The 9,195-nt window shown below is 38.5% G+C and overlaps 1 non-coding gene across 1 annotated transcript; it reads right to left on the bottom strand.

The window, feature by feature from the left end:
- Nucleotides 1–6,291: 6,291 nt before the first annotated feature.
- Nucleotides 6,292–6,399, bottom strand: LOC112799457 (small nucleolar RNA R71). Its single transcript, XR_003201038.1, has one exon. It is a non-coding gene; the product is annotated as a small nucleolar RNA R71 (small nucleolar RNA).
- Between the last annotated feature and the right edge of the window lie 2,796 nt (nt 6,400–9,195).

Below are 9,195 nucleotides of genomic sequence, written 5' to 3'. Positions count from 1 at the left end.
ACATAAAAAAATTTTCCAAATTGGTATGGTGCCCTGAAAACAATTCATTGGAAAAGAAGTCACCACCCTAACCAAATAGTCCTAACAAGAAGTGAACCAAAACAGAAACTAGCCATGCAAATTATCCTAATTAACAAAAGAAGAATCAAAATTATGGGTGTTGAAAAGAAAAAGGGTTGTTACCTACAGAAGTCAGTAAACGACCTCCCCACACTTTAGAAGTTTACACGGTCCTCCGTGCCATTGGTAATGCGCAAAGTGGGATTGGGGTCGCCATTTCCACCATCCATCCCTTGAGTGTTCGAATCGCTTTGGTTTGAAGTGGATGTGGAAATGTCCGGCTCTACCATAGGCGGGTTAACAAAGCCATAGAGCTTCTTCATGTAAGCGAATCAGTGTTGGTTCCGCCGCTCATATCGGTCCACCTTTTCAGTGAGCTCAAGAAGTAGTTGGCGGGTTGATTTCTGTTATGCTGATGACATGGTAGGAGTGTCGAAAAGACGAGCCATATCAAGGCTTGTGGTGTCTGTAGGAGGCCGAAGATATTTTCTGCTCGGGACGATGTCGCCCTTTGTTGGAATCATTGCTTTCATGTCATTAGCCTCGTGAAGGACACCAGTAGCAGCAACCAAATCTGATACCAAGGCGAAAAATAGGAGATTACCTTTAGCATGGACCCGACCCATCGCTTGTCAAATGAAGAGATGGATGTTGACTGGCCTCTCCGTGAGTATGCACCAGACAAGGAGGGCTAAGTCCGCCGTGATGGAAGACTCATGAGTGCTTGGAAGCACGTAGTGGGACAAGATTTGTGCCCACGCTCGAGCTTCTACAGTAAGCGTGCGTGCGTTAATGCACTTAGGCCGGAGCCTGAGTCTCCCTTGGGTCCAATGCGATTCTGGTTCAGCGATGACCCTAATGATAAAATCCCAATCAAAACCAAAATCATTGTGCTGACGTAGGACCTCTTGGTAACCATCTATCCCATCCGCCACTGGCAAGACCTTAAGTATTCCTTGAATGGCTTCTTTCGAAACGGAGACTTGCTTCTGGCGCACAAAAACTAATTCGAGAGAAGATGAGTGGTAGTTGGAGTAGAACTCCACCACCCAAGAAAGATTGGCTTCCCGCGGTCTTCTCATGAGAAATTTCCATTGTCGCCGCTCAATGTGGGGCAACACAAACTGAATAATGTGCTCTGGAGGGGCGAGGATACGTTCAAATGATAATTTCTTTCAACCGTAGCGGGGAACATGAGCTCACAATAACGGTTAGAAAACCTTGTGGGGTTCTTCGCGCAGGTTTGCCCTTCTCTTGTTCATCAATATGAGTGATGCTTTTCACCCTTTTGGAGTGGGACTTAGCTTGTGGTGCATGATTTGCCTTAGTGGTTGACCTTTGAGGTGCCCTTTTTGTGGGCAGGTTTCTCGACGCCTTTTTCTTGCCCTTTTTTGTGGCCATCCTGAAAAAGGAAGGAAAAGAGAGAACATTAAACTCAAAGAGATAACACTTGGAGAATAACATGCAAGTGAGAAATAATGCTACAAAGGAATAGAGTGTCTTGAAGATATGACAACTGCATCATGTGAACAAGACAACAACATGATCATAGGGCATATCACTAGCATGGGATACAGGAGTAAGAGAGGCGTGCAAGTATAAGGCATGAGAAGAATAAGCTCAAGCATCACAAACAACACAAAGTAACATATGCAAGAAGGATAATAAGCACAAGAAAATCATGCACCTAGTCTAACTCCAAGACAATGAACCATACAATGGAATAAAGTGGAGTTAGAGAAAGTGGGATCAGAAATCTTGCAATATGTTATAAGGAAGCAAGTCATGGGTAATGAGCATAAGAATGGTAAATATGAAGCATAAAAGGCCCAATGCACATAAAGAAAAAACAAGTGTATGAGAAAGAAGCACTAAGTTAAAAGCATAATGTCAAATTGGAACCAAGAACTCAATGGTGCTTTTCAACAAACACTTGGTGCGCATCACCCAAATACCAAGCAAGTTAGGAAAAATTCAAAATGTAATATCCCAAAATGTCATACCAACATCAAAACAACAACACATAATCACAAAGGAGTTAAGAAATAACAAAACACCCCATCAATGCAAGAGATAACTCAAAGTTCAACATCCATATAAAATATAAAAAAGAAGGAAAGCAAATTAACAAAAACAACTTAATCAAAATGCAACTAAGAAGAAACGGAAGAGAGTAATTGAATGCAACTACTAAGAGAAAAATGCAAACAAAAATAAAAGAGAAGGGAAAGGATAAAAACCTTAAGAAGAGGAACAAGGCAAAGTAGAGTACAAGTGAAGATAGGAAAAAAGGAAGGAGGAAGAGAGAGGAGACAGAGAGTGTAGGACCGTTGGAGGTGGTGGTCGCCGGTGGTAGTGGGCGGAGGTAAGATGAAAGAAGAAAGGAAGAAGGAATGGAAGAAGGAAGTTAAAGAAAGAAATCAAAATAGAGTGCGCAGCATATCAGTTGCGTTGGGCACGCGACGCATGCGTGCCGTCCACGCGTACGCGTGGATGGCTGATGAGCGGATAATTTATACGCTTTTTGGCATTGTTTTTATATATTTTTTAGTATGTTTTATTTACTTTTTAGTTTATTTTTAGTAGTTTTTAAGCAAAATTCACATTTCTGGACTTTACTATGAGTTTGTGTGTTTTTCTGTGATTTCAGGTATTTTCTGGCTGAAATTGAAGGACCTGAGCAAAAATCTGATTCAGAGGCTGACAAAGGACTGCTGATGCTGTTGGATTCTGACCTCCCTGCACTCGAAGTAGAATTTTTGCAGCTACAAAAATCCAAATGGCACGCTCTCAACTGCGTTGGAAAGTAGACATCCAGGAATTTCCATCAATATATAATAGTTCATACTTTGCCCGAGTTTAGATGACGCAAACTGGCGTTTAACGCCAGCTTTTTGCCCTATTCTGGCGTTAAACGCCAGAAACAAGTTGCAAAGCAGAGTTAAACGCACAGAAACAAGTTGCAAACTGGCGTTCAACTCCAAGGAAGACCTCTACACGTGAAAGCTTCAATGCTCAGCACAAGCACACACCAAGTGGGCCCGGAAGTGGATTTCTGCATCATTTACTCATTTCTGTACCCCTAGTAACTAGTCTAGTATAAATAGGACTTTTTACTATTGTATTTTCATCTTGGTATCTATCTTTGATCAGTTTATGCGATCTTAGACATTGGGAGCTGGCCTCATGGCCATGCCTAGACCTTCATCACTTATGTATTTTCAACGGTGCAGTTTTTACACACCATAGATTAAGGGTGTGGAGCTCTGCTGTTCCTCGAGTATTAATGCAATTACTACTGTTTTCTATTCAATTCATGCTTATTCTCATTCTAAGATATTCATTTGCACTTCAACCTGATGAATGTGATGATCTGTGACACTCATCACCATTCTCACTTATGAACGCGTGCCTGACAAACACTGCTGTTCTACCTGCAAAAGCTATAGTGTGTATCTCTTGGATTCCTGGTCCACGACGCTTGGTTGCCTCTCCTAACAACAGTGCCTTCCATTCTGTGAGATCAGAGTCTTCGTGGTATAAGCTAGAATCCATTGGCAGCATTCTTGTGATCCGGAAAGTCTAAACCTTGTCTGTGGTATTCCGAGTAGGATCTTGGATGGGATGACTGTGACAAGCTTCAAACTCGCGACTGTAGGGCATGGTGACAGACGCAAAAGGATAGTAAATCCTATTCCTACACGATCGAGAACCAACAGCTGATTAGCCATGTGGGAAACCGAAGAGGACCCTTTTCACTGAGAGGATAGAAAGTAGCCATTGACAACGGTGACACTCTACATACAGCTTGCCATAGAAAGGAGTGTGAAGGATTGGATGAAGCTAGTAGGAAAGCAGAGATTCAAAAGGGACAAAGCATCTCCATACACTTATCTGAAATTCCCACCAATGATTTACATAAGTATCTTTATCTTTATTTTATGTTTTATTTATATTTTAATTATCAAAACTCCATAACCATTTTAATCCGCCTGACTGAGATTTTCAAGGTGACCATAGCTTGCTTCAGGCCGACAATCTCCGTGGGATCGACCCTTACTCACGTAAGGTTTATTACTTGGACGACCCGGTGCACTTGCTGGTTAGTTGTGCGATGTTGTGAAAAAGAGTGATATTACAATTGTGCGTACCAAGTTGTTGGCGCCATTGAGATCACAATTTCGTGCACCAAGTTTTTGGCACCTTTGCCGAGGATTGTTCGAGTTTGGACAACTGACGGTTCATCTTGTTGCTCAGATTAGGAAATTTTCTTCTTGTTTTAACCTTTATTTTATTTTCAAAAAAGTTTTCAAAAATCTTTCAAAAAATTTTCTTCTTTTTCGTTTTTCCAAAATAATTTTTGAAAATAAAAAATTAATAAAATCATAAAAAAACCAAAAATATTTTATGTTTCTTGTTTGAGTCTTGAGTCAAATTTAAGTTTGGTGTCAATTGCATATTTTTAATTTTCTAAAAATTTTCGAAAAATTTCATGCATTGCATTCTTCATGATCTTCAAGTTGTTCTTGACAAGTCTTATTGTTTGATCTTTACATTTTATTGTTTTGTGTGTTTTATTGTTTTTTATATGTATTTTTGAATTCTTAGAGTCTAAACATTAAAAATTTCTAAGTTTGGTATCTTGCATGTTTTTCTTTTCTTGAAAATTTTTCAAAAATAAGTCTTGATGTTCATTTTGACATTCATAGTGTTCTTGCATGCATCATGTGTTTTGATTCATAATTTTTATGTTTTGAGTCATTTAGTTATTTTTCTCTCTCCTCATTAAAAATTCAAAAATAAAAAAATATCTTTCCCTTATTTATCTCATAAATTTCGAAATCTTTGGGTTGACTTAGTCAAAAAATTTTTTTAAAATAAGTTGTCTCTTATTAGTCAAGTCAAGATTTCATTTTTAAAAATCTTATCTTTTCAAATCTTTTTCAAAAAATCAAATATTTTTCATTTTTTCTTAATATTTTCGAAAATTTAAAAAATTAATTTTCAAAATCTTTTTCTTAATTTTATTTCATAATTTTTGAAAACTTTACTAACAATTAATGTGATTGATTCAAAAATTTGAAGTTTGTTACTTTTTTGTTAAGAAAGGTTCAATCTTTAAATACTAGAATCATATCTTTTAGTTTCTTGTTAGTCAAATAATCAATTTTAATTTTAAAAATCAAATCTTTCTAAATTTCTTTTTCAAATCTTTTTTAAAATAAATTTCAATCATATCTTTTCAATCATATCTTTTTCAAACATATCTTTTTCAAATCATATTTTTTTCAAAATCAATTTCAAAATCTTTTCTAATTTCTTATCTTTTCAAAATTGATTTTCAAATATTTTTCAACTAACTAATTGATTTCTTTGTTTGTTTTACTATTTCTTATCTTTTTCAGAACCACCTAACTACTTTTCTCTCTCTAATTTTCGAAAACCACCTTCCCTTTTTTCAAAAATCTTTTTATTTAACTAACTGTTTTAAATTCTACTTTTAATTTTATTTCTTCTCTTAATTTTTGAATTTTAACTAATAATTAAAATAAAAACAAAAGTATTTTTCTTCTCTTTTAGTTAATATTCGAATTCCCTCTCTCTCTCATCTTTTCTTCTTCTACTCACATAAAGGAATATCTGTACTGTGACATAGAGGATTCCTCTTCTTTTCTGTTATCTTCTTTTTCATATGAGTAGGAGTAAGGACAAGGACATTCTTGTTGAAGCAGATCCTGAATCTGAAAGGACTCTGAAGAGGAAGTTAAGAGCAGTTAAAACACAACACTCTAAAAAGGACTTTACTGAAATTTTTGAAAAAAAGTATTGATGGCCGAACCCAATAACAATGGTAGAGGTGCAAAGAAGATGCTTGGTGACTTTACTGCACCAAATTCCAACTTACATGGAAGAAGCATCTCAATCCCTGCCATTGAAGCAAACAATTTTGAGCTAAAGCCTCAATTAGTTTCTCTGATGCAACAAAATTACAAGTTTTATGGACTTCCATCAGAAGACCCTTTTCAGTTCTTAACTAAATTCTTGCAGATCTGTGATACTGTTAAGACCAATGGGGTTGATTTCGAGGTCTAGAGGCTTATGCTTTTCCCTTTTGCTATAAGAGACAAAGCTAGAGTATGGTTGGACTCTCAACCTAAAGATAGCCTGAACTCTTGGGATAAGCTGGTCACGGCTTTCTTAGCCAAGTTCTTTCCTCCTCAAAAGCTGAGTAAGCTTAGAGTGCATGTTCAAACCTTCAGACAGAAAGAAGGTGAATCCCTCTATGAAGCTTGGGAGAGATACAAGTAACTGACCAAAAAGTGTCCTTCTGACATGCTTTCAGAATGGACCATCCTGGATATATTCTAGGATGGTCTGTCTGAATTGTCTAAGATGTCATTGGACCATTCTGCAGGTGGATCTATTCACATGAATAAAATGCCTGCAGAAGCTCAGGAACTCATTGACATGGTTGCAAATAACCAGTTCATGTATACTTTTGAAAGGAATCCTGTGAGTAATGGGACGCCTCAGAGGAAGGGAGTTCTTGAAATTGATGCTCTGAATGCCATATTGGCTTAGAATAAAATGTTGACTCAGCAAGTCAACATGATTTCTTAGCGTCTGAATGGATTGCAAAATGCATCCAACAGTACTAAAGAGGCATCTTCTGAAGAAGAAGCCTATGATCCTGAGAACCCTGCAATAGCAGAGGTGAATTACATGGGTGAAGCCTATGGAAACACCTATAATCCCTCATGGAGAAATCATCCAAATTTCTCTTGGAAGGATCAACAAAAGCCTCAACAAGGCTTTAATAATGGTGGAAGAAACAGGTTTAGCAATAGCGAGCCTTTTCTATCATCCTCTCAGCAACAGACAGAGAATTCTAAGCAAAGCCCCTATAGCTTAGCAAACATAGTCTCTGATATATCTAAGGCCACTCTAAGTTTCATGAATGAAAGAAGGTCCTCCATTAGAAATTTGGAGGCACAAGTGGGCCAATTGAGTAAAAGAGTCACTGAAACTCCTCCTAGTACTCTCCCAAGCAATACAGAAGAGAACCCAAAAAGAGAGTGCAAGGCCATAACCTTACTTGGTGTGGCCGAATGCACAAAGGAGGAGGAAGACATGAATCCCAGTAAGGAAGACCTCTTGGGATATCCTCTGGACAAAAAAGAGTTTCCAATTGAGGAATCTAAGGAATCTGAGGCTCACCTAGACCATAGAGATTCATTGAGCCTCCTTTTACCTTTCATGAGCTCTGATGACTATTCATCTTTTGAAGAAGATGAAGATATTGTTGAAAGGCAAGTTGCCCAGTATTTAGGAGCAATCATAAAGCTGAATGTCAAGCTATTTGGTAATGAGACTTAGGAGGATGATCCTCCATTACTCATTAATGAACTGAATACCTTGGTTCAGTATACTTTACCTCAAAAGAAATAGGATCCTGGTAAATTCCTAATTCCCTATACCATAGGCACCATGACCTTTGAGAAGGCTCTGTGTGACCTGGGGTCAATCATAAACTTAATGCCATTCTCTGTAATGGAGAAACTGGAAATTTTTGAGGTACAGGCTGACATATTTTCATTAGAGATGGCAGACAAATCCATGAAAAAGGCTTATGGACAGGTAGAGGACGTGCTAGTAAAGGTCAAAGGCCTTTACATCCCTGCTGATTTCATAATCTTAGACACTGGAAAGGATGAGGATGAATCCATCATCCTTGGAAGACCCTTCCTAGCCACAACAAAAGCTGTGATTGATGTGGACAGAGGAGAGTTGGTCCTTCAACTGAATGAGGACTACCTTATGTTTAAAACTCAAGGATCTCCCTCTATAACCATGGAGAGGAAGCAAGAAAAGCTTCTCTCACTGCAGAGTCAACCAAAGCCCCCACAGTCAAACTCTAAGTTTGGTGTTGGGAGGCCACAACCAAACTCTAAGTTTGGTGTTGAACCCCCACATTCAAACTCTAAGTTTGGTGTTGGGAGGTTCCAACAATGCTCTAACCATCTGTGAGGTTCTATGAGAGCTCACTATCAAGCTATTGACATTAAAGAAGCACTTGTTCGGAGGCAACCCAATTTTTATTTACCTATGTTATTTCTTTTTTTTTAGGTTGATGATCATGTGGAGCCACAAAAACAATTGCAAAAATTAAAAAAAATCAAAAACATCATTAAAAACAGCACACCCTGGAGGAAAGACTTACTAGCATTTAAACGCCAGTAAGGGTAGTAGAATGGGCGTTTAACGCCCAGTCTGGCACAATTCTGGGCGTTAAACGCTAGAAACAAGCACCATACTGGCGTTAAACACCAGAAACATGTTGCAACCTGGCGTTTAACGCCAGGAAAGGAATAAAAGCTGGCGTTTAACGCCAGAAACAAACAACAATCTGGCGTTAAACGCCAGGATTGCACAGCAAGGGCATTTTGTACGCCTAATAGGAGCAGGGATGATACATCCTTGACCCCTCAGGATCTGTGGACCCCATAGGATCCCCACCTACCCTACCCCTCTCTCTCTCTCTCATTCACTAATCAAATCATATCCTCTTCCCTATATTCTCTTCACCAATTACCTCCATATCTCTTCCCCAAAAACCCCACCTACCTCACTTTAAAATTCAAACACTTTTTCCTCCCAAACCCAACCCTAATGACCAAAACCGAACCCTCCCCTCACCCCTATATAAACCCCTCACAACTCCTTCATATTCACACAACAGAAACACCTTTCCCTCCTCTTGGCCGAACCACCTATCTCCCTCTATCTCCTCTATTTTCTTCTTCTCCTCCTTCTTTCTTTCTTCTTTTGCTCGAGGATGAGCAAACCTTTTAAGTTTGGTGTGGTAAAAGCATTACTTTTTTGTTTTTCCATAACCATTTATGGCACCTAAGGCCGGAGAAACCTCTAGAAAGAGGAAAGGGAAGGCAAAAGCTTCCACCTCCGAGTCATGGGAGATGGAGAGATTGACGTGACAGAAATTGGCAAGTTAAGAATTTATTAGTAGGAATACGTTGCAACTACAATCCTTAACCAGCTGAAAATTCGCTTATCAATTTAAAAAGGGGTTGTCACAATATTAAAAATTAAAATACTGGGAGTATGAATCCCAGGTCG

The sequence above is a fragment of the Arachis hypogaea genome, chromosome 4, assembly GCF_003086295.3.
Source record: "Arachis hypogaea cultivar Tifrunner chromosome 4, arahy.Tifrunner.gnm2.J5K5, whole genome shotgun sequence".
NCBI lineage: Eukaryota > Viridiplantae > Streptophyta > Magnoliopsida > Fabales > Fabaceae > Arachis > Arachis hypogaea.
This window is presented reverse-complemented; position numbering and strand designations above follow the sequence as displayed.